Consider the following 24730-nt stretch of genomic DNA (forward strand, 5'->3'; position numbering starts at 1 on the left):
CATTTTAACTGGTGTGGATGCATTCTGCTCATATATGGTTCAAACCTAGGCAAACTTTTATGATTCAGGAATTTGCCTGTGAGCGAGTTGATCTGATGCATTTCCCACATTTGGAGTAGGACTGCCTCCCAATAAGACTGTTTTGCTCTTAAAGTATCTCCTTTTACTATTGTCTCAGGGGCAGTCCATAGCTCACTCATTCCTATTCTGTATATTATTTCTTGTATGTGTTTCAGCCAAGGTGTTCTCAGATGTCTATCAAGAGCCAAATGATCTTTCACGCACTCTCTATAGGCTGCCAATTCATTAGTGGTCCATAATATGACCCAGTATAGGAGGGTTTTTAAAAAAAGTCTTCAAGTAATTCTGTTTCAGCACGCCAAGGCTTGAAGAGTTGCAGAAGTGCTAAATAGAAAAACTATTTTTTGTCCACAGTTTGGCAACTCAGTTTTCTATGGTTAATTAGATTTCCTTTTGCATGTCTGACCAAACATCCATCACATCCAACTACTGCGTACGTTTCTTCCTCTATGTTTTTTGTTGAATTCCTTTTATATATGTAGTGTAAATACTTCATAGAGGCACATGTTGACTCCTTCTTGGATAGTATGTATCTAACATATTTGTTTCGACAATATCAGTACTTTCTGGCTCAAACTCAGCTAAGTATTGGATTTCTGGGAAAGACTTCAACACTCTGTTCCACATGTTGGCTAGGCCTAGACTTACCCAAACAATTCCTCTTAACTTTAAGAACAGACTGGCCAAGCTCAACTGACTCATGCACTCATAAGATCCTACCTCTCTATAGGAAAACATCTTGAAGCTGAAGCTGTACAATTTCTTGCTGAGACTCGTTTTCACAGAAATCTCCTCCCACATCTCCTTCAACTCTGACTTCTTTGATTTTTTGATATATGATGTGACTAAGGGCCATATGTAGGTAACATACAATTTACCGATTCATAAATACCGAATTTTACCGATTCGGGATTTATGAATCGGTAAATAGTATGTAGGTAAACAATCAGTAATTATTACCGATTCGGTAAATATCGGTATTTATGAATCGGTATTTACCGAATCGGTAATAATGCATCCCTTCCCATTCATTCCTATGGGCCTGGAGGCCCATAGGAATGAATGGGAAGCCATTTTCTATTACCGATTCGGTAAATACCGAATCGGTAATAGGGGAAGCATAATCATGGGTGGCAGGGTGGCACATTGACACCCTGTTGCACCCATGATTTGTGCATGTGTGCACATGTGGCGCACATACATGCCCTAAGGGCATGTATGTCTGCCACATGGCACTTTTAAAGCAATCAAATTTAGCTTTTTGGAAGGTATTCGTTATTTAACATCAACCTGTAGTTGGTGTTAAATACCGAATCCTTACTACTGAAATTCACTCACTTGAGTGCTCCCTACATATGATTTAAGGATTCGGTAATTTACCGAATCTGTATTTTACCGATTGGGTATTTTACCGATCCCTTACCGATTCTGTAAATTACCGAATCCTTAAATCATGCCTCCTACATCTCAAATGCCTAAATACTGGTCGGTAACAGGATATTTACCGAATTTCAGCCGTTACCGACCGGTATTTAGCTACCTACATGAGGCCCATAATGAGCAAAAGCAATCGAGTTGTCTGCAGTGAACTGTATATCCATGTTAGCATTCCACATTCTGAGAATGACTGGATTATAGAGCTTCTCTTCTTCGTAGGTTGCATGTGCTTTTTGGTGATTTCTGAGTCAGTGTATGTCTTACTGCTGACAAAAAGCTGTTTACTCTTCCTTGTGAAATGTCAGGTCATGGAAATCCAAAGTGACATCTTTTGTAAACCTTACCTTTGTATCTGTATTTTCAACGACAGTACTTTCCACATCGATGACTTTGAAAGCATAAAACTTGTTCTCTCAATCTGTTTTCACCAGCATCTTTTGGGATAGCACATGTGACATACTGTTCGATGAAAGACAGGACAGATCCATCACTATCTGTCCCAAATTTTGTAGCATCCTTTATCCATAATAGCATGTGTATATGAGGAGCACCTCTTGCTTGGAACTCTTTTCACCAAAAGAAATCAGTAGCTTTGCCAAGAAGAGGATTTGTTTTCTTTCAAATGTAAGACATCATAGCTTGAAACCTGTGGTTAAAATATCTGCAAACATTGGCGGGATCCAAGGAGCAAAGTTCTCCAGCTGTCTTCACTTCAATGTTCTTTATGTTTGTGTTTGGTTCTCGCAAAAATTGAAGCCGTTCTTCCCACGCATACTCAGCTCAGCTGAGTGTCAGAAATCTAGTAGGTGCATCTAGATTTCTCATCATACATTTCAGATCTCCATGACTGCGATATCAGTACTCGTTCGTGCCATGTTGGCACACCATCAAATTAATTAAGTTGTATTCAAAGTTTTCATCTTCTCCATGAACTTTGTCAAGGAATTCCCTTGCAGCGAGATTTTGAAAATTGATTCCTGTCATCAGTATGTGGTTGACAGTATATGAAAGTCCAGATAAGTCACTTTCAGACGGAGGGAATACACTGCCAAAATCATGGATCCTTCAATAAATGAGCATAAACTGGTTGACCGGTATTCAGAAGCTGGTATCTGTACAGGACGGTCATCAAAGCGGCCACCTTTCCCAATGGAAAAGAGTTGAGGAAAACAGCGAGCTTCTAAACCTTTCTCCCACACACTCATGGGAACTCCATTTGCTTGCTTCATTTGAAACAGTTCAATAGCATCACCAATCACTTTTTTGGATTAGAGAGATGGATGCTATAGTGTTTATAAATCTCTTCTGATTGGGATCGATCCACTTTTTTAACCTGTTCACTTGATGGTAATGTGCCATCCTCTACATATGCCAAATTTTGCACAATATCAATATTTTTATTAAAAAACCATTATTTTGTACCAGGTATAATGTCGCTTTTTTCACTTAACTAATAGCTACTAACTCTTACCAAATAATGTTATTCTTCTTAGGCACACCATTTACTAGAATGACACGCTGTTCATGATCCTCTCTGCATACACCAACAGTTTCAATATTTTGTCTGAAATCTAAAGGTAAGTACACCACTCTTTCTTTAAGGCCTTTTTGAAGGTCAGTTGGAGGAAGCTTCCCTGTCTTAGGCTCCAAACAAACAATGGCCTGAATTGGTTGTGCACATTGTATTAGAATGGACTCATAAACATTTAAATCTCTTAGTTCTTGTGGAACAAATGCTGATTCTGACTTGTTATGCACTGCCCTAGCTGGCATTTTGTTTTCTTCTCACTTATCTTAGCAGTACTTGGATATTACCTGCCGAGTGGACTGTCAATCCACTCCTCTACTAATAAATAAAGAGCAAATTGTTGACACCTGTCAATGGTATCTTTTTCTCTTTTTAAATACAAATCAATATTCAGAGTTTGACATCTGTAGTGAGTGTGTTGACAGTAAATGCAAACACAGTTTGGTTTCTCTGAAACGGTCAAACTTTCAAATCTCTTCTTGAAAAGTATCAGTAGTAATACATTTGTCCTGTTACGCTAGACCTGCAAGTACCAAATACTCATTTTGCCTATACTCTTTTTGTGGACCAAAGAAACATAACTGAACATCATCACAAATATTTCATACATCTGCTATTGTACTATGCAAAAGAGCTCTCTTAATTGCCCCTAAACATAGTGAAGGAGCTCCACATAGTAAAGTCTCCTAACAAAATTTTGCATTTTAGAATGGTGAACAGCTAACATTCTGAAATGATGAAAGGTGTTTTGACACACTTTCTTTGATAGACATGCTAGTGAATGCCATTGTAAATTACTATACTCACTTACAAAGATCGAATCTTTGCAAAAGTGCAATTTTCTGTTTGATACTTCTATCTGGAAATTGACGTAAAGAATTTCGTAATATGTCAATTGATTCTTGCGGTACACTACAAATACTGCTGGTTGCAGTTCTACTTATACACAGGAACCTGTCTATGCCTTCCCTATACTTCTTCAGCTATAATTTCTTCAACATTCCTAGGAATCATCTCCTGTTTTGGAATGGGAGTACCATCCTTCACCTCATAACATTGACCAATTGTTTCAACTGCATGCACTAATGTGTTCTCTTGAAAGTAGCATTCTTCATTAAAGAAAGGCTCAGTATTGGAAGTATGCTTCCATTCACCAGTGAAGATTTTACAAAAGTTAGTTCTATTAACAAGCCGTTTTTGTCTTGCTTTTTCTCTTCATGAAGAGCACTGTTTTATCTAGTGTTCTCATTCTGTTTATTATTAAGATAAAAGGTTTTCGCTTTAATGTGACTGCTTAATCTGCTACAGTTTCTGTGTGTTGCTTTTGATCTTCTCTTTACTGCTTTTTGTTTCTCACCACATTTTGTATTACCCTACTGCTAAACATTCTTCTTCTTATCTCTTTGTACTGATTCTGTCTTGTTGTTACATGAGTTGTTTTCTTACAGCGGTTTCCATTTTGAATATGAGTAACTGCTTTTCCTTTCTGAGTTTTTGCTAAAGTTTTCTTTTTGTTCACACCATTTTCCATATTTTTCATCTTTCTCACTACTGTTTTAAGAAACTGCTTAGTTCTCTTACCACAAGATTTTTTTGTAAAGAACATTCAATCAATCATCCACTTTTTTTCAAAAGTAAGACTGTTTTTGGGGCTTTTTTCCTTCGTTTCTTTCTTGTCATGTTAAATTCTTCTCCTTCAACTCAAGTAGATATCTGAAAACAAAATAGAATAAATATTTTAGGTTCTATAATTAACGCAGCTAAATTGGCAGATATCAGTCAGTCAGTCAATCTTTTTTTTCGGTTCAACGAACCACAAAAGTGCACAGTATGACCATTTTTAAAAGAACTAAATACACACAGATCACATTGCAAATGTATAAAATGAATTACATTTGTTATAATGCATCTATTGACAATGAAGTGCCATTAGGTTAAGACAGAACCAAGGAAATAAAAACCTCCAAATATTCCATAAAAAGGACACATAAAGGGTTTGCTAAGTTACCCAGAATGTCTTGATGGCTAACTTTCAGTTGATTAATCAATCAATATTACTTAAATCTGAATGGATCCATAATAATAAAAATATAATGCATATGCAAAATCATGTTAAATATAGACCACATCATATTAAAACCCTTAAGAATAAAAGTCAATCATAAAAAAAGAATTATCAAGTTAAAAAAATGTCAATCCTCAGAGTGCAAATACAATTTCAAGTAGTGTTAAAATGCTACAGTTAATATTAAAGCTTTTTAAGTCATAGATTTCCTGATTTTTAAGACCTCGCAAATAAAACTGACAATGGCAAGGCAGAACAATTAAAAGTAAAAGCCGAAACAAGCAGGTGCTATGAGATCTGATGCCACAAGACTACAATGTAGGTCCTTCTAGGTTAAATATAGAACCAACAAAATACAAGAAGTGGGCAAGCATTTGTTCAGCGATGCAGTTACAGGTTCAAGGTGGTAAACTATAAAACTAGAACCCTGTTGAGGGTACGCTACCAAAAAACGAACTGTACCTAATCGGACATCGGTAAAATAGAACTTGTGTTCTATAATGGTAGATATATAATTATTTCACTTTCTATACCATTTTGGAGCTAAGGAGACAGCACTGTGTCATATGGCCTAGCTATGGCCTACCTTTCTAATCCCTTGTATGTACTTGATAAAGGTTTACAAGGAGTTATAAATGTGAAATCTGCACGCACAGGCTGTCCAGTGGCAGTAGATATGCTTAAAGGACTACTTCTCTGGTGTGTGACTTGGTACTACTAATAACTATTGGATTATTTAATTAGTGTGCAACCATCTTGTTAGACCTGGGATCCCTGGTTGGCTGAGGTAGGTACCTTAGGCCAAATAGGAACCCGCATTTCCACGTCAGGGAAAAGAAGGTCGCAATGCCCCAATGTCGAACTCTAATTCTGCAGCCTCACTGGCTCCATGACTCCTCTGAGACATGATGTGTGGCTTAAAGGTTGCTCAAAAATAAAACCAACAAATCAAGAACACAATATGTGGTTGCGTCGTGGTCTGCACTAAACTTGTGATGTACACCAATCACCGTGAGTGAATTTGCAAATACACATTCAAATCCCACACCGCTGACCACCAAAATGTTAGACCCGGGATCCTTGGTTGGCTGAAGTAGATACCTTGGGCCATATGGGGAACCACGTTTCCACATCAGGGAAAGGAAGGTCACCTTCTGAGACAGCCCCCGCTCACCCCCTTGGTAGCTTGGCATGAGCAGCCAGGCTTATCTTCAAGGCAAATGTGTAAAGTATTTGCAACCACGCTCACAGCAACCCAATGACGACACCACAAATAGACTCCAAACAAGTTTTATAAAAACAAGTATAAATTTTATGTAAAAAGATATAAGATAAGACCACACTATATAAATCCAACATATTAATATGTACATATTTTTTCTGGCCAGTTGTTAGGCCAGCCAGCCCTTGTAAATTGTGGCGATATTAATGAGCACTTCCAAACATTCCACTGTAATCCTAATACCATGTTATGCAGTTCCTAATGCTAGACTCAGGCACTTTTGCAATGTAAAAATAATGCATTGTGTAACACAACAATCAGGTATTTTGCAATGTAAAAATAATGCAATGCTTAACGCAACAATCAGGCACTTTTCAATGTAAGAATAATGCAATGCGTAATACAACCACCAGGTAAGTCCTTATGCAGAAATATGGCAATGCGTACTACACTAATCAGGTAGTTCGTTATGCAGGAATAATGCAATGTGTAATACGCTAATCAGGTAGTTTGTTATGCATAAACAATGCAATGCGTCATACGACAATCAAGTAGTTCGTTATGCAGAAATAATGCCATGTGTCAAACACTAATCAGGTAGTTCGTTATGCAGGAATAATGCAATGCATAATACACTAATCAGGTACTCCGTTATGCAGAAATGATGCAATGTGTAATACAACAATTAGGTACTCAGTTATGCAGAAATAAGATAATGCATAATACACTCCTGCACTTCTGACTCGCTGTCAGCCTCTGTCAACAGTTGCCTCCAACACGCGTATGGTGTAATAAAAAGTGCCGCTCCATACTCTGGCCCCGGTACTGCCACTCCCTTGGCAATACGGGCTGCGATACGAGCCAAAGCAGAGGCTCACGCTGCTGGAATGAGAGAGAGGCTTAGAGCGTCTCCCTCCGAGCCTGCACTCCATCCAAGGAGTCAACACACGTTACCTGGGGGGCGCAAACTCACTCTCCTCTTCTCATCCAGCAGCTTTGGCCTCCAATGCAATCCGTGTGAATTGGCAACGGCGGGCTCAGGCCGGCGGCTCATTTCCTCGGGGGCTGACAGTCTGGGCCGCTACTGCTACGAAGATCTCAGGATGCCACAGGGCACATGCACACAGCGTTGCTGAGACTCCCTTGAGCTTGGGGTGCACGATCACCGGGCACTCCACACGAAGGTCTCAGGCTGCACGAAGAACATGTGCACAGCATCGCTGAGACTCACTTTAACTATGGGTGCACGTTAACAGAGCAATCCTCACGAAGGTCTCCGGCTGCACAAAGCACACTCACACAACGTCGCAGAGACTCACTTGGACTCGGGGTGCACGTTAACAAGGCAATCCTCACGAAGGTCTCCGGCTGCACAGAGCACACACACACAACGTCGCTGAGACTCACTTGGACTCGGGGTGCACGATAACAAGGCAATCCTCATGAAGGTCTCACACAGCACAAAGCACATGCACACAGTGTCAATGAGACTCACTTGGATTCCGGGTGTGCACCATAACAAGGCAATCCTCACGAAGGTCTCACGCTGCACAAAGCACATGCACACAGCGTCGATGAGGCTCACTTGGATTCCGGTGTACACGATAACTGGACAATCCTCACAAAGCGTACAGGCTGCAAAAAAGCACACGTAAACAGCGTCGCTGATCCTTGCTTGGACTCCAGGTGCCCACGATCACAGGGAACGGCTTACGATGGTCTCAGGCTGCAACAAGCACACGCACACAGAGCAGCTGAGACTCTCCTGGAAACGTTTGTGTTCCTGAGTTTCCGCAACAGGGAACCAGCTCACCTCGGGCCCTTGGGGATAAGTGACTTCAGGACACAGCACAGCAAGGTCCTTTCAAGCAGGGGAACACAGCACACAGCAAAGTTCCTTTAGCCTTTCCTTGGTTAAAACAGCAAACTGCAGGCCAGCCCCAGAACACATAGCAAGGCTCAGTCCTTTCCTTCAGTCTCTTCAGTTGTTTCTTCCTTGGCAAAGGTTCCTCTTGACCATGAAGTAGCTCCAGTCTTGTTCAATCTTGATCAAGCCATTCTCCAAAGTTCAGGGGCTTCAGCCATCATAGTTATACCCCTAAATGGCTTTGAAGTCTTTGTGTTCAGGGGGGGCACTGACCCCTGTTCAAACAAGTTCTGGGTGCTTCCCAGCCAGTGACACCTTCTTCCTTTGATTAGCTGGGGATCTGGATTCTAAATCACTCAGCAGGAGATGGGACCTTTGTTTTATGGCAGCAACCCAGGCCTCTTCCCCTCTAAGGGCTACTGCTCTCCCTACACTCCAGATGCAGGTCAGCCTGTTGCTGTCTCCCCTCCTTCCCCTGGATCAAGACATTCCCCAGATCCTATCACTTTCAAATCCAGACAGTCAATCCACAACCAGGCAGAGCCACAGAAATGTTAGAGCACAGAAACCCAGCCACTTCTAAAAGAGTGGCTTCTAAACACACAATGTAAAAAACACCTTCATAAAAGAAGTGTTATCACATTGTGAGTTCAGGCATATTAAACTTCACCTCTCCATCTTAAGCCTTTGGGAAGATAGGCTTGAAAACATATTACACAGCCTTCTCATTCTGTCCTATGGGCAAGATGGCCTTTCAACAGTGAAAAACGAAATGGGGATTATTTTACTGTCAGGACATGGCACACACCTCAGTACATGTCCTACCTTTCACATGCACTGCACCCTGCCCAGGATGTACCTTGGACCTACCATAGGGGTGTCTGATGTGCATAGAAAGGGAAGGGTAACTTCTGCAAAGGGGGTGCACTTGTCAGAACAACATGGCAGTTTAACAAACTGTGCGCAGGCACTGCAATGGCAGGCCTGAGTTCGCTTTTTAAGGCTACTTGTGACGGTGGCACAATTAGTGCTGCAGGCCCACTAGTAGCATTTGCATTACCAGCCCTGGCACACATAGTGCACTATACTAGGGACTTTACTAGTAAGGCAAACATACCAATCATGGACAACCTATTACCATTACACTTAACACAGGGAGCACTTGCACTTTGACACTGTTTAGCAGTGGCAAAGCGTCCAAAACATCTATGTTGGCAACACCATGTCAGAAAAAGGTCTTGGGGGAAAGCAAAATGTTTAGGGACCTTTAGCCAAAAAGGGCCAAGTCCCACACACCTCCATTAGTGCCAGGTACATAAGACTTGTGTCTGTGCATGTGAGTGAATGTTTAGATGCTTCTGACACTGTCTCAGGGGGTGCATTAGTGGGTCTCCCCTTTTGTATGTAATTATACGAGATTCAAATCAGAATTGGAAAGTGTATGTATAACTGAGCATATGGGCCAGTAAGTCTGCATGTAGCTCACTGAAACCTCTAAGTATATGTGTTAGCTTTTATGCACATAGGAGCGTACTCTCTGACTTAACTACAGGTTATGTTAGGGGTCAGTTATATGTGGTAGAACAGCAGGTTAAGGCTTGTCAAGGGGATTTCAATGCTAGGCTTTCCTAGCAGTGGAACTGCATGCACAGGCTCAAGTGTATCAGGCCTGAGAGATGTTTAAAGAGCTACTTCTCTGGTGGGTGACTTGGTAGTATCAGTTGTGTTGACGATATTTAAATGAGTGTCTCAATCCCTTTGTGGGGGTGTGTTTCCATATGTAAGTAAGTTTGCAAAATGGATGTATAATTGGGACATGGGTGTAAGTTCGTTAGCAGATATCTGAATGAGTATCCCAATTCCTTTATGGGGCTAACACTGCATGTGTATGTAACTTTATTGGTATATGAGTGGCTAACCTTTTGATATCTATTGTTCTGTAAATGTGTGTATAACAGGCACTATGGATTACCTATGGGAGGTTTAGTGAATATTGTGTTTTTGTAAAGTCTGTGTGCAACTGCCTCCATTAACGGTACATATCTATCAATTGTGCTTGTCTGTGTGAGTGAATGTTTAGGTCCTTGTGTCAGTATTTCACTGGATGTTTTAGTGTTTATCTGCTGTTCTACTTAGGTATGTGAGATTGAAGTGTGGGAGGCAGGGTGAATGTATAAGGGGGCACATGACCCTCTAGGAGTACATATAGCACAGATAATCTTCAGAGTACCTGTGCCAATTTGTGATTCCCTGTTTTGAAAGCTCTGAAACTTCTGAATGTGTACATATATACCCAAATGAATATCTCACTGTATGTATTAGAAAGGTATATAGGTGTCTGCACAACTGCTTTCCAGAGTGCAGGATATACAACTAGTTTGTGAGTAAGATAGTGAATATATAACTCCATCTGTTGGTCTGTCAGTGGGTGAGAGCGAGCATATATGCTTTGGAAACATCTATTTCACCTGCATTATAGGTGCTAGGGTGTATGTAGTACTTGCAATATGACTGTGTAAATGCATGACTTACTAACTAAAACTCAAAACAACAACTATGATGTACAGCATATTTACAGCATATCTCACGGGTCAGTTATCTGTTATAAAACATCCATTCAAAACTTCACAAAGAGATGTTGCATGCAAAGTCAAGCTGGCAGTGAGACTCCTCAGGGGCAGTCTGCACTAGTAAACCAGACCCATGTTTAAACAGTGCATGTTTACCCATGCCTAGCAGTCTCATGCTACACATGTGACTTAGTGCAAGCTTAAAGAACATGTCTTACCATCTAAGCATATAGAAACCTGCCTTATAATTTAGAAAGAGCTACGGTAACCTATATCTAACAGGTAGCCGGCAAGTTTCACCGGTTCATGAGACATGGCTACAGCCCAAACTGCTGAATGGAATTACACCAAATTTGCAAAAAGATAGCTCTTAGTCCGGAGTGCACTCTTTTTGTTAAATGGTATAAATTTGTTCAGTAGTTCCTGAGAAATTCATATATTTTGAAATAATAATATCTGGTGGCCGCGGTAGATCCGCGAACCCTCCCGATCTCGAGCCTGACTCTGATTGGCTGCCAACAGTTCCAACCAGGAAGTCTTGGCAGCCATCTTGTGACTCAGTTGAACCGAGTTAGAAGAAAAAAGGTGAAAAAAACAAGAAAAGAGGGCAGGTTAGAAACACCCTGACCCCATAGGACTGCTCAGGTGTCCCACAGGGACCCCAAGGGACAAAAAATGCCTTTTTAAAAATAAATACATCGGCGAGAATCCCGAAGATTTTTTTTTCTTAAGTCAAAGGGCAGTCTCCCGCGTGTAATTTTCTTGAAGCCCTCTCTGGGCCAGGTCCTGGGGGCAATGTTTAATCATGATGTGGGGGCCCCCCACAGCCCCAGGGACTGCCACCTTCCCTTGGCTATTCTAATGATATGCGTGGGGGCCACACAACCCCCCGTAGCCACAGGGACTGCCACCTCCCCAGGGCTCTTTTTAAAAAATAGTGCGGGGGGCTTCTGCCTCCCCATGCTGCCCCAGGAACCGCCACCTCCTCAGGGCTTTATCAATGGGTGTGGGGCCTCATGGGCCCCCCCAACCCCAGGGACCACCACCTCCCCAGGGCTACTTTAAAGAAAAAAGAAGTGTATAGGGGCTCAAACCCCCCACCGCCCCGGGGCCCACCACCTCCCTGGGGCAAACATCAATTAAGTGCAGGGGTCCATTGTGGAGCCCCAGTGACCAACTGCTCCCCGGGGCTTTAAACCTGTTGGGATGGGGCCACAGGGCCCCCCTTGGCCCTGGGTACCTCCACCCCCTAGGTTCGGCTTCAACAATGTCCCAGGATTTCCCACCCCCAGGATATTATAGTTTGCTCTGACATGGCAGGAGTAAACACTGCTTTGCTATATGTAAACCAGAGCAGGAAAACTGCTCCTGCTTCCATGAAGCAAAGCAGAATTGCTTTTGGGCAAAGGGAGCTGCATGTCAGCAGCTCCCTTTCCCCAAAAGCAATGCCGGCTCCTGCAGGAGACAGGGAGCCGGCAGGGACTGGAGGAGCATTGGAGATCCCCCGCAGTCCCCAACTAGTGGCCAAGCCCTGGGGGATGGGGTCCCTGGGGCCCAAAATGGCCCAGGTAGGGGGACCACACAGGCCCACCTATTCATTTAAAAAAATTAAAAAAAGATTGGCCAAGCCTCAGGGGATGAGGTCCCCGGGGCCAAAAATGGCCCATAAGGGGGGCAAGTGGCCCCATCTCCCTTATTTATTTATTTTTTTTAATGGTTGGGCCCTGTGGGATGGGGTCCCCGAGGGCCTATACCAGGCAATGGAACTGGGGGGCATTAATAATAAAAAACAATTCTCTTGTGATAGGAGTCATGACCCTATCAGAGCTCTCAGCGCGACCCCCCAGTGTTTCATCTTAAATAAATAATTTAATAGTATATAATTCAGAAGGTAGTGTTGTATTTGTGAACTTTTTTTTAAAGCTAGTAATATTGAAGTTAATAATCACATTAAATTTGATAAAGAAAAATATAAAAAAATCAAAATTTAAAGTTACATTTAAAAAGTGTTTTGTGTTGTAGTACATTGAATTTGTGCTCTTATTTTACAAATTCGCAACGGGTACGCAAATCCGGAAAATATTTCAAAAGAGTATGTATGTTAAAAAATAAATAAGATTCACTGTTGGGTTATAGGGTGGCTCTAAAAAGAGCTGTTGTTTTCATTATGACTTTGTTGGAGCTACATGTAAGTGCGGATGCACAGTTTAAGGTTGTTGAGAAACACTCTGTTTCCTTCATCTGTGAAAGGAACACCATCACTTCTGTAGATGTCATGCATATCAAAGCGTAAATTGCTATTATAGATAGGCCCATCCTATGGTCTTTGAGGTAAGCAAAAACAGCTTTATTGACATTCTTCCTAGCTTTATAAATCTGTGGACAGAATTGATTTGACCACATCCATTCCTGTCTTTGGCATATATCAGAGTATACAAAGATAGTTTGAGGCAAAAGCAACAGCAATTATGAAAAGGTATCCTTCATTAGGATTTCCAGCCCTACCCCAGTCAATGTGCCTAGGTCATTGCCACCACAGTGCAAAATCATGAGGTTGGAGATGCAAAATGTTTTAACCAAAAGCATCACTTTAATCCTCTCTGTGCAAACCATTTAATAACCACATTTTGCAAACCTAGGTCTTTGTCAGTACCTCTGTGTTCAGCATACCTTTTGCACCAGAAAACATAGCTGTGCCCTGCAATCCATACAGTAAGCATTTTGAAGAGATGCCTGGAAGGAATCAAAAGAAGTCTGTACCTGAGGTAGTCAGTTGGTAGAATGAGAGGTATATAAAATGGTGGAGAACATGCTGGTTTGAGAAAACCGATAGCTGATTGGCTGTTCATCAACATTGTGCACTCAAAAATAGTATGCATGTTACTTTCCTGAAGAAACCTGTATCTGATTGGTTAATAAAAATGTTTTAAAGGTACAGTAGATAGGATAAGGTAATATTTGCAAAAGTCAACCACATCTGCTATTTTCATTTGTAAGCTTGTGTGCTGAATTTGAAAATGTGGTGAACATGCGACCTTCTGGGACAGTTCAATGTTGCAGAAAGTGTTATTATGGAAACTAGGATTAAACAGAATGGGGGAAGGGTTGAAACTTAATTGTGGTTTTAAAATGTGAAACTCATATATAAGTAATATGCTACTAAATGAAGTTTTCCCAAATTGGTAGTATGTTTAGAAGTAATGTGCTGTTAAAAAATAATACTAGTATTATTTGAAATAGGTTTTTGAACTCCTGTAAGGCTTCGCGGCTCCATCGCGACGCTACACTGCGGCACAACGGTGGAATAGCGACTCAAGTAAAATACAGAACCAGTTTGGGCACTTTTTGAAGACACTTTGAACGGGTTAAAATGTCTAACCAATAGGAATGTGTTTCAGAATTTGAAATAATGAAGGAAGCATTTTGATTTGTTACTTACATTTATTTGTGTGTAGAAAGAGAGGGAGAGTTTGCCATTACTGGTTTTACCTTGAGGAGTGGTGCATTACATTTATTTTGTGAAAAAGAAAATCTTGTATGAGTTTCTGATATTTCATATTCTGCAATACTATTTGAAAGGTGAGTTACACATTTGTAGGGTGTGCTATGTATTGTGTAGTAGTGCTTCAATCTTTGTACTGATATTTTTAACTTTGAAAAGCATTATTTTTAAAGTTTTCAAATTATTAGAGAAGTGTGATGTTTGAAATATGTTATGAAATGTGCAAATGTGCATAGTAGTTTGTTTTATTCTACTGAAATGATTGAAAAAGGTTGTGCATAGTAATAGGTGTGCTTTGGTAGATGGATTAGTGATTATGGTAATTCGTTTGAGTCTCTGGTAAGGTATAGTTGAAGTAGGCTGTAGAAATGTAGGTGTCTGCTTGAAATGAGAAGTGCAGTCTGTCAAGTTTAAAGGACTGCATGGTTTTGGGACTGAGGTATGTCTCTACTTGCACATGTATTTTTTCATGTGTTATGCATGTGAAGATGCTATACATATGAAAAACAGGTATTCAAATATGTGTCTGTTTCTTTTAGGTATGATGGCACTAGCAAAAGCCACAGACACTTGCATGCATGTTTTCAGGAATATGGAGAGACTTACAACAGTAACATGGGAAGGATTGCTGTTTTAAATTTGGTAGCTATAACATTCTGAGCAGTCACTGACTATGGAAGCTGCAAGAGAAAAGTGAGGTTTAAGAAATGTTGGCAGAGGGATTTGTAATTAGGGTACTTTGTATGAGTCTCTGGAAAGGTTATAGTACGCCGTATAAATTGAGTTGTTTGCTTGAAATGGGAAGTGCAGTCTGTTAAGTTTAAAGGACTTCATGGTCTTGTGACTGAAGTATGTCTTTACTCGCACATGTATTCTCATACGTGTTATGCTTCTGAAAATGTAACACAGGTATACTATTTGTATGTTTCTTTTATGTATGATGCCACCAGCAAAAGGTACAGATGCATGCCAATTTTTTGCACATCTCTTGCTTTTCTTTGCACATCTCTTTTCGCTTTCTAAACCTTTTTTCCCTTTTTCTGTACCTCTTTTCTTCTTTCTGCACCTCTGTTGCCTTTTTGTGCACATCTGTTGCTTCTTTCTGTACTCCTCTTGCCTCTTTCTTCTCCCTTCTTCCCTCTTTTTGCACTTCTCTTGCCTCTTTGTTCATCGCTCTTGACTCTTTCTGCATCTCTCCTGCCGCTTTCTGCATATTTGTTCCTCTTTCTGCAGTTGTCCTGCCTCTTTCTGGACTTCTGTTGCTTGTTTTTGAACATCAGTTGTTTCTTTATACACTTTTCTTGCTTTTTTCTGCTCCTCTCAAGCTTCTTTCTGCACCTCTCTTTCATTTTTCTAAACCTATCATCCCTGTTTTGCACTTCTATTGCCTCTTTGTACACTTGTCTTGCATGTTTGTCACCTCTGTTGTTTCTTTGTGCATCCCTATTGTCTGTTTCTGCACCTCTGTTGCCTCTTTCTGCATTTCTCAAATTTTTCAGTAGCTGTGTTGTTCTTTGTATATTTCTTTTCGCTGTTTCTAAACGTTTCTTTTTCTTTCTGTCTCTTTCTTTCTCTTTCAGCACTTTTTTTTCTATTTTAGCAGTTCTCTTGCTTGTTTTCACAGTTTTGTTTTGTTATTTGTTAGAAAGAGAATAGCAATGTAATTGTAAGTAATTGCTTACTAGTTATTATGAATATTGACATGTAATTTATTCAAAATTGTTAATTGATGTAACAAACTATTGAAACTGTTCTTTGTTTTCAAGAAATTATTTTGTTTGGATCACAAATTGAAGATGGCAGGAAAAAATGAAAAGAGAAGACAACAAAAAAACAGAACTACTTAAAGAAAAGTAAACAGAGTGCATTAGAAAAAGACCAAAATGTTATTCAGGGTTAAAGTCGGCTCTGGTAAGAGCACTAAACAGTTTCTTAAAACAGTTGCTGAGAGATTGAAGAAAGACAATAATAATGAAAGGAAAAAGAAACGTTTTAGAACAAAGTACAAATAAAAGAAGAATTGTAATGGTAAAAAACACATGTTATAAGAAGACAAAAACAATTTAAACAGATATGTAGATTGTAAAAAGTATTAAAAAAGATCAGCAGTGTATAAGAAGAAGCAACAGAAAGTGCAGTAGATACTGCTATTGGATTGAAATTCAAATTATTTATATTAGTATTGAAGAGAATGAGAACATTGGATAAAACAATGGTGTTTATGAAAGAGAAAAGAAAAGGACTTGTTAATAGAAGCAACTTTTGTAAAAAAGGGTTACTGGTAAATGGTAGCACACTTCTAGTATGGAGCCTCTTTTTAATGAAGAAAGATATTTTTAACAGAACACATTAGTACATGCAATTGATACTAGTGGTTGATGCTATGAGATGAAAGATGGTTATCCCATTCCAAAAGAAAAGATGGTTGTTAGGAGTGTGGAAGAAGTAATAGCTGAAGAAGTTCAAGGGAAACGTACACAAGCTCCTGTATAGAAGTGGGATTGTAGCAGTATTTGCAGTATTTGACAGGAATCAATTGACAACTTACGAATTGTTTTACAAGGATATGCAAAAAAAGAGTTTGAAACAGAAGATTAAGATGTTACAAGGACTAGATCCATGTAAAATAAGAAAATATACTAACTTGCAGAGTCATTCCATGGCATATCATTCAAGAAAAGTACATTTTATCATTTAAGAATATTAGCAGTACACCACTCAGAAATGAGGAAGTTAGTAAGGAGACTCTACTATGTAAAAACTCCTGCATTATGTTTAAGTGAAATGAGCACAGTTCTTTTGCATGGTTCCGTTTCAGATGTTCAAACAGTTTGTGATGATATGCAGTATTGTTTTTTTGGTTCACAAGAGGAGTGTAGACTAAGTGAGAGCTTGATAAGTGCAGGTGTTGAAGAACTCGGGAAAGAGATTAGTATTGATGAATGCAGAAGAAATTACAAAGTTTAAGACAGTTTCATCGGAAAAACCAAACTATGTTTCTATTTGTTGTCGACGTACTCACTATAGAAGTAAAACTAGGAATGTTGATTTATATTTAAAAAGTGAAAAGGAAAACAATAAAAAGTGGCAGCAATTTGGTGCTTATTTGTTGGTAGAATGCCAGTTTGAGTTGGCTACTGCTCTAGTTATTTGTAAATACTGTTACAACAAATTAGAAGAGAACAAAATGCCAGCTAGAGCAGTACATCACAACTTAGAGTTTTATTTATTTATTTATTTTAGCAACTTGTAGAGCGCCTGGTGACCCGAGGGCATCCCCGCGCTGTGAAGATTAAAACCTGCTGAGGGGGATAAGGGCGAAGGGTTTATTTAGGAAACAGGAGGGTTTTAAGTTTTTTCCTGAACGTCAGGTAGTTGGGCTCCAGTCTGAGGGAGCGTGGGAGGGAGTTCCAACCAGTGGACGCTTTTACAGAGAAACGTCGGCCTCCGGTACGTGTTCTCTTGAATTTGGGGATGTTGGCCAGGTGCTCGTTCTCAGACCGTAGAGTTCTCGGTGCTATGTAGGGGGTGACCAAGCCGCTGAGAATCGCAGGTCCCGATCCATTGATTAGTTTATGGGCCGTGCACATGGCTTTAAATTCCACCCTTTGGCGGACTGGGAGCCAGTGCAGAGCCTTAATAGCGGGTTTGGCGGATACTCTGGGAGGTACGCTCATGATTAGGCGAGCTGCTGCGTTCTGGGCTCTTTGCAGTCTCGCTAAGGTAGCTTCCGGCGCACCTAGGTAGACCATATTGCTGTAGTCTAACCGCGACATTATGAGGCCCTGAACTAGTAGTTTCCTGGACACGGGCGGTAGGAGGGGGAAGATTTTGCGGATAGTCCGCAGAAGCCCAAGACAGGTCCCGGCCGTTTTGGCCGCTTGGGTCTTCATTGAGAGGTCGGGTTCTAGCCAGACTCCGAGGGTCTTGATTTCGTGTTTCGGGGAGGGGATTTCCCCGAACACGTCTGGCCAGATCGCCGGGGGGATGGTCGCCCATTGTTTGCCCATGAGCATCACTTCAGTTTTGGAACCGTTGAGTTTCAATGACGATTCGCACATCCACCCGTGAATTTCGGTGAGACAGTTTGGTAATTTGTCTGGGTGGTCGTCTAGTTGGGATAGGGAGACGACCAGTTGTGTGTCGTCAGCGTAGCTCACGATTTTTATCCCGAATGGTGATACCACATCTTCCAAAGGGGCCATATACACATTAAAAAGTGTGGGGCTCAGGGAGGAGCCCTGAGGAACCCCGCTGGTAAGTGGAAGTGTGGACGAGTGGAATTCCCCGTCCCAGACCTGGAACGTGCGTCCAGTAAGAAAGGACTCTATCCAGCTGAGTGCCATCCCGGTGAGCCCTGCTGTCGCCAATCGATGAAGAAGGACACGGTGGTTGACCGTGTCGAAGGCGGCACTCAGATCCAGAAGGATCACTGCCACTGATCCTCCTGAGTCTAGAATGCGCCTTGCTTCCTCGATGACGGCAAGCAGGGCGGTGTCTGTACCGTGTCCCGGACGGAACCCGGTTTGGGATTGCCGTAGGATGTTATTTGTCTCGAGAAATCGGGAGAGTTGACTATTCACCAGTTTCTCGGTGATCTTGCTAATCCCCGGGAGGAGGGATATGGGTCGGTAGTTTGCCATATCAGTTGGATCGAGCTGGGGTTTTTTAAGGAGTGCCTTCACCACTGCACTTTTCCAGCTGTCGGGAACTGATCCTTGTGCAAGTGAGCAGTTGATAAGCTCCGTGAGTGTAGGGGTGATAGCGGGGGCCACGTTTTTGAGAAATCTCAAGGGTGCAGGGTCTAAAGGAGATCCGCTTTTTATTTTATTCAGGGTAGCGTCCACCTCGTTATGCGTTACTGGCCTGAATGTCTCGAGTTGGGGACGTATTCCCGTCTGATCGGGGGGCTGATTAATGTTTCTGCGGGTGGGGAGGCTAGGGGAAGGGAGGGATGTGAGGATACGGGCGATTTTATTGTTGAAATATGCGGCTAGGTCATTGCTTCTGTCTACCTGGGGGGTGGTGGGCAAGGGAGAGATGGGAACTTTTAATAGCTCCTTCACGATGAGGTAGGATTCCCTAGAGGAATTTGAGGCTTCCTTTATCCGGGTGTCATAGTGGGAGGCTTTGGAGAGCTTAATTGCAGTTTTATAGATTTTGACTGAGGAGTGGTAGGCCTCTTTGCTGGCATTATGCCAGTCTTTTCTCCAAAGCCGTTCGGCTCTTTTACAGTTTTTGCGGAGCTGACGAAGTTCTGGGGTGTACCACGGTGCAGAGCCCGTGTTGTTGGTTTTGGCTTCGCGCATTCTGAGTGGGAGCACAGAGTCAAGGGAGGTCGTGATCCAATTTCTGAAGTTGCTATCGGCGTTGTCCGGGATATCTTCATGAGTCGGGGTAGTAGATATCAGGGTATTGGCCCATTCTTCAATGGGGAGTTTGGACCAAGTCCTGCCTCTAGTGAAGGTGGGCAGTTTCTGAGGTTTCCTAAGGGATCCTGGAAGTTGGAATAGGACCAAGAAGTGGTCCGTCCAAGGAAGGGGGATGGAGTCTATTGCTTGCATCGCGGGGGTGCTGGTGAACACTGGGTCTAGCAGGTGGCCTTTGATGTGAGTGGCTCCTGAGTTAAGGAGACGGAGGTCCGAGGTCGCTAGTTCAGTGATCAGGTCGACTACTCCAGAATCTGAAGTGTCTTCGAAGTGGATGTTCAAGTCTCCCACTAAGATAAAATTCGTGACGGAGTGAGCCTGTGTTGCTACAGTGTCTAGGAGGGCATTGGGAAAGGAGCCGGGGTGGCCGGGGGGACGGTAGACTAGAATCCCTGAGAGGGAATTCGTAGGGTCTAGTTTGATTGAGAATTGGAGGCTTTCAGAGTCTGAGATTTGTGCGTCGCTGGAGTTACAGGTGAAAGAGTCTCGGTAGATGATAGCAATGCCTCCACCTCTGCCTAGTGGTCGAGGGAGAGACTGGATGAGGAATCCCGGTGGAGTGGCTAACACTATGTCCGAGTCAGAGTGTGGAGTAAGCCACGTTTCCGTTAGGAAGAGAATGTCAATCTCGTAGTCTTCTATTAAGTGGTGGATTGGTGTCGCATGTTTAGGGAGGGAGCGACAGTTCAGCGAGGCAAGTTTGAGGGTTGCGGGCTTCAGCACTCGTGTGGGGAGTTTAAGCTGGGCTGGCTGGCAGTTCGTGCAGCTGACAAAGGGTCCATTCATATCATGGATATATCTGCATGAGGAGGCGATAGAAGGTCTGAGGCTTAGGAGGTCACGACGGGAGTATGTGGTTTTGGTGGAGGCTCTGGGTGCCAGGGGGTCTGGCCCTAGGCCCGGTCGTGCGCGGACGGGCGCAGACGGGCTTGCCTTAGGCGCTCCCGCTGCGCTCGTCCGCTGCGCTGGAATGGCCGACACATTTGTAGTAGGTATTATGGGCGTGGCCTCGCAGTGGGCGTGGCTTCGCCTTTGACCGCGCTGGCGGTGTGGGCGTTTTCCCCCTCTGACAGCGGGGACTCGCTGTGTTTGGAGGGTCTGGGCGGGCAGGCTGAGCGCGTGAGGACGGCGCTTTTGCTCAGGTGAGCTTCGTGGTCAATTGCAGTTGTTTTTTAAAATCAGCAGTAAGTGAAGACAATCGTGACAAAGTTAAAAATACAATTTCAGGTGCAGCGTGCTAACCTCCGGCTTTCCGCCTCAGAGGGAAATTAATCAGGAATGAATGTTGCGCTGTTACGAGCGTTTAAGTAGTCCGGTGGGCGTGGCCTCGCAGTGGGCGTGGCTTCGCCTTTGACCGCGCTGGCGGTGTGGGCGTTTTCCCCCTCTGACAGCGGGGACTCGCTGTGTTTGGAGGGTCTGGGCGGGCAGGCTGAGCGCGTGAGGACGGCGCTTTTGCTCAGGTGAGCTTCGTGGTCAATTGCAGTTGTTTTTTAAAATCAGCAGTAAGTGAAGACAATCGTGACAAAGTTAAAAATACAATTTCAGGTGCAGCGTGCTAACCTCCGGCTTTCCGCCTCAGAGGGAAATTAATCAGGAAAGTTGGTAGCTATTCCTCAGGAACTGGCAGATTTCAATACATATGAGTCCATTCTTATTCAATCTGTGCACCCATTTCAAGCCATAGTTTGTATGGAGCCTAAAACAGGTAAGCTGCCACCAACAGATTTACAAAGAGGTCTGCAAGGAAGACTAGTGTACTTACCTTTAGATTTTAAGAACATTTTTTAAACTGTTGGTGTAGAAATGGAGGAAAATGAGCCAGTAATTGGTCCAATACATGGTGTATCAATAAAGAGTCGAAAAATATGGCAAGAGTTTGTAGATGTTAATAAACTTCAATAGGCTTCATTATATTTGGTACAGAATAATATTTATTATGAGAATGTAAATGTTGATGAACAGGTGATATGCTTAGAAGATGAAACAGAAATTTCAAGTGGACAAATCAATCAATCAATCAAGACATTTGTAAAGCGCGCTACTCACCCGTGAGGGTCTCAAGGCGCTAGCAGCAACTGGTCGAACAGCCAGGTCTTGAGAAGTCTCCTGAAGGTCAGCAGGTTGTGGGTTCGTGGCAGGTCGGTGGGGAGGGAGTTCCATGTCTTGACGGCGAGGTGGGAGAATGATCTGCTCCTGCCGGTGGTCGTTTGGCGAATGCGTGGGACGGTGGCGAGGGCGAGGACCGCAGAGTGAAGCTGACGTCTCGGGTGTAGAAGGTGAGTCGTTCGTTGAGGTACGTTGGTCCGGTGTTGTGGAGTGCTTTGTGAGCTTGGGTGAGGAGCTTGAAGGTGATCCTCTTGTTGATTGGGAGCCAGTGCAGGTCTCTCAGGTGGGTGCTGATGTGGCTGTGGCGAGGGATTCCAAGGATGAGGCGTGCAAAGGCGTTTTGTATGCGTTGAAGTCTTTTTGGAGATTGGCCATGGTTCCCACGTTTAGGGTGTTGCCGTAGTCCAGCCTGCTGCTGACAAGGGCCTCGGTGACCGTCCTTCTGGTTTCGGTGGGGATGCATCTGTAGATCTTGTGGAGCATGCAGAGGGTGTTAAAGCAGGAGGAGGAGACCGCGTTGACTTGCTGGGTCATAGAGTCCAGGATAAACCCCAGGTTGCGAGCGTGGTTGGTGGGTGTGGGGGCCGTACCCAGCATGGTCAGCCACCAGGAGTCGTCCCATGTGGAGGGGGTGGAGCCGAGGATGAGGACCTCCGTCTTATCCGAGTTCAGTTTCAGGCGGCTGGTCTTCATCCACTCTGTGACGGCCTTCATTCTCCCTTTACTAGTCTCTTCCTTTCTTTATAGTTTTCTTGCCATTGATATAGCTCTTGAGTTGTATTGTAATTTCCTTATATGTTGGACAATTTCTTTGAAGTTTATCCTTTGCATATATTGAATAATTCAGAGTAATCTTATGGAATATTAAAGATGTTATTAATCCAGTAAAATGACAGAGAGTTTTATCCCATTTAGGCAAATCTAAAACTGATTTAGTTAAGCAGAATTGGTAGGTTCTGTATTTGTTTCCACGTCAACTAATAAGAAAAATTGAGTTATTGTTTAACCTAACAAATCTCTTAATATTACTGTGCTTTCACAAGAAAAATGTGATGGGTAGTCGTGTTTATGCTCCCACACAACCTCATCATACTTTTTGGCTTTCAGTAGCAAACAAATTTACTCAATACCATGATTCATATTTCAATTTTGGAAAAGACGTATAAAAGGCTCTTCTTCTTCCCTTTTAGTTAAAGGAAGTATTATTGTTTTCCTCCAAAACTTCAATACTTAATTCTTCCATTTAACACCATGGTGTTTTATTGCTCAAATCTAAGTACCTTCCACTTTTTAATAATAATAATAATAATAATAATAAGACTTTATTGTTTGATTACTTAAAACCATTACAATTTAAAACACATTCAATTTGTTTGTATAAAAAAGACTAATTAAAAAAACGGCAAAACTGTTTTTTTTCTTTTAAACTCTCTTGAGCCCTGAAAACAGTTAATGTTCAGCTAAAAAGCCAGGCTCTAATCAGCAGTTATTAGCAGTCAGGGATTTTGTGGTTGAGCCCATGAACAGTTTGCGGCACTGCTGGGGTAGGTGAGATTTGCGGTACTAGTATCTCCCAACATTTTTTACGCTACCTTGACAAATTTGGTGAGCCCAATATTCAGCTTTTTGTTATCTGGGTTTAAGGCGGCTATTATGGCTTGGCGGCATGATTGTACTCCAAGCCTGTTCCATTCTTCCAGCAATAAAGACCGTCTAGCTGTAAGCATTGCGGGTATACACAAACTATGTGCTTCATTGCTTCGGAATGATAGCCGCACATCCTACATTTAATACTAATGCTGGGTCGGTGCCGTTCAGGAAGATTCTTTAAAAAAGGCCATTCGCCCATCCTCAGAGCAATAAACTGTTGTTTCCAATAAAGTGCAAATGTGCTTGATAAATAGGGTGACTCAGCACCTGGTTTAAAATCAGAAATCACTGCCCAAGCATGATGCCTTCTTGAAGTGTTGCCCTGTCTGAATGAAAAGACCGAACGCTCTTCTTGATGGCTGCCTTTAGCACCGGGTGTGAGGGATTTGTTCCCCAGAATTCTTCGACTCCCAGTAGTTGTGGGCTGTAGTCCAGGTGATGTCGATATTTATGGCTGGTGTGGCTTTTCAATATTTCCTGCCAAAGTCTAGCCTCCAGAGAGCCCTCCCAGGCATGGCGCAATCTGTTGCAAAGCTTTATGAACGCACCAGCCTCTACGTCACGGTGGTCAAGTAGGCCTAGTTCGAGTCGAACTTGGGTTGGCTAAGCTGATCTTTGCAGGCGGAATGCGCGTTTAAAAATGTTGATAGTTAGATTATTCCGTAAAATGCTGGTTGTACCCGTCATAATCTTGTGCCCATACGACAGGGAATTGGTTATCTTCGCCTTCATCACCTTCAGCCTAGGGGTTAAGCTTGGGCCAAGTAGTTGTTTAGACAATTTCACAGCGGCAGTCTTGAGTGACAAAGCTTTGGCCCTTAGAACTTCTTTCTGTTTCAGGAATGAACATCTAGTGTCGAGGAAGATTCCCAAATATTTATAGTAGGGTGTTGATTCAAGCATTATGTTATTAAAATACAACCCTCCGCGTGGCCTCTTTTGCTTCCCAAAAGAAATTGTTTTTGCTTTTGACAAATTCAACTCTAAAGAGCTTCTTGTAGTGTAGGGAAGCAGCTCGGCAAGTAGCCTCTGTAGGCCTACTTTTGTGTGGCTTAGTAGCACCAGGTCGGCGGCATGTAACAGGTTACTGATGCAAGTTCCGTCTAGTTGAGGGGAATGGCAGTTGACACTAATAAGTGTTGGGGATAAGTCCGATATGAGCAAGTTAAAAAGGAGTGGGGCCAACACGCAGCCTTGTTTGACACCTCTTTTAGTTTCAATCATCCTGGAAACGCGGGAACCTTCACCCAACTTGATTCTAATCCATGTTTCC

The sequence above is a fragment of the Triturus cristatus genome, chromosome 1_2 (assembly GCF_964204655.1).
Source record: "Triturus cristatus chromosome 1_2, aTriCri1.1, whole genome shotgun sequence".
In the NCBI taxonomy this organism is placed as follows: domain Eukaryota; kingdom Metazoa; phylum Chordata; class Amphibia; order Caudata; family Salamandridae; genus Triturus; species Triturus cristatus.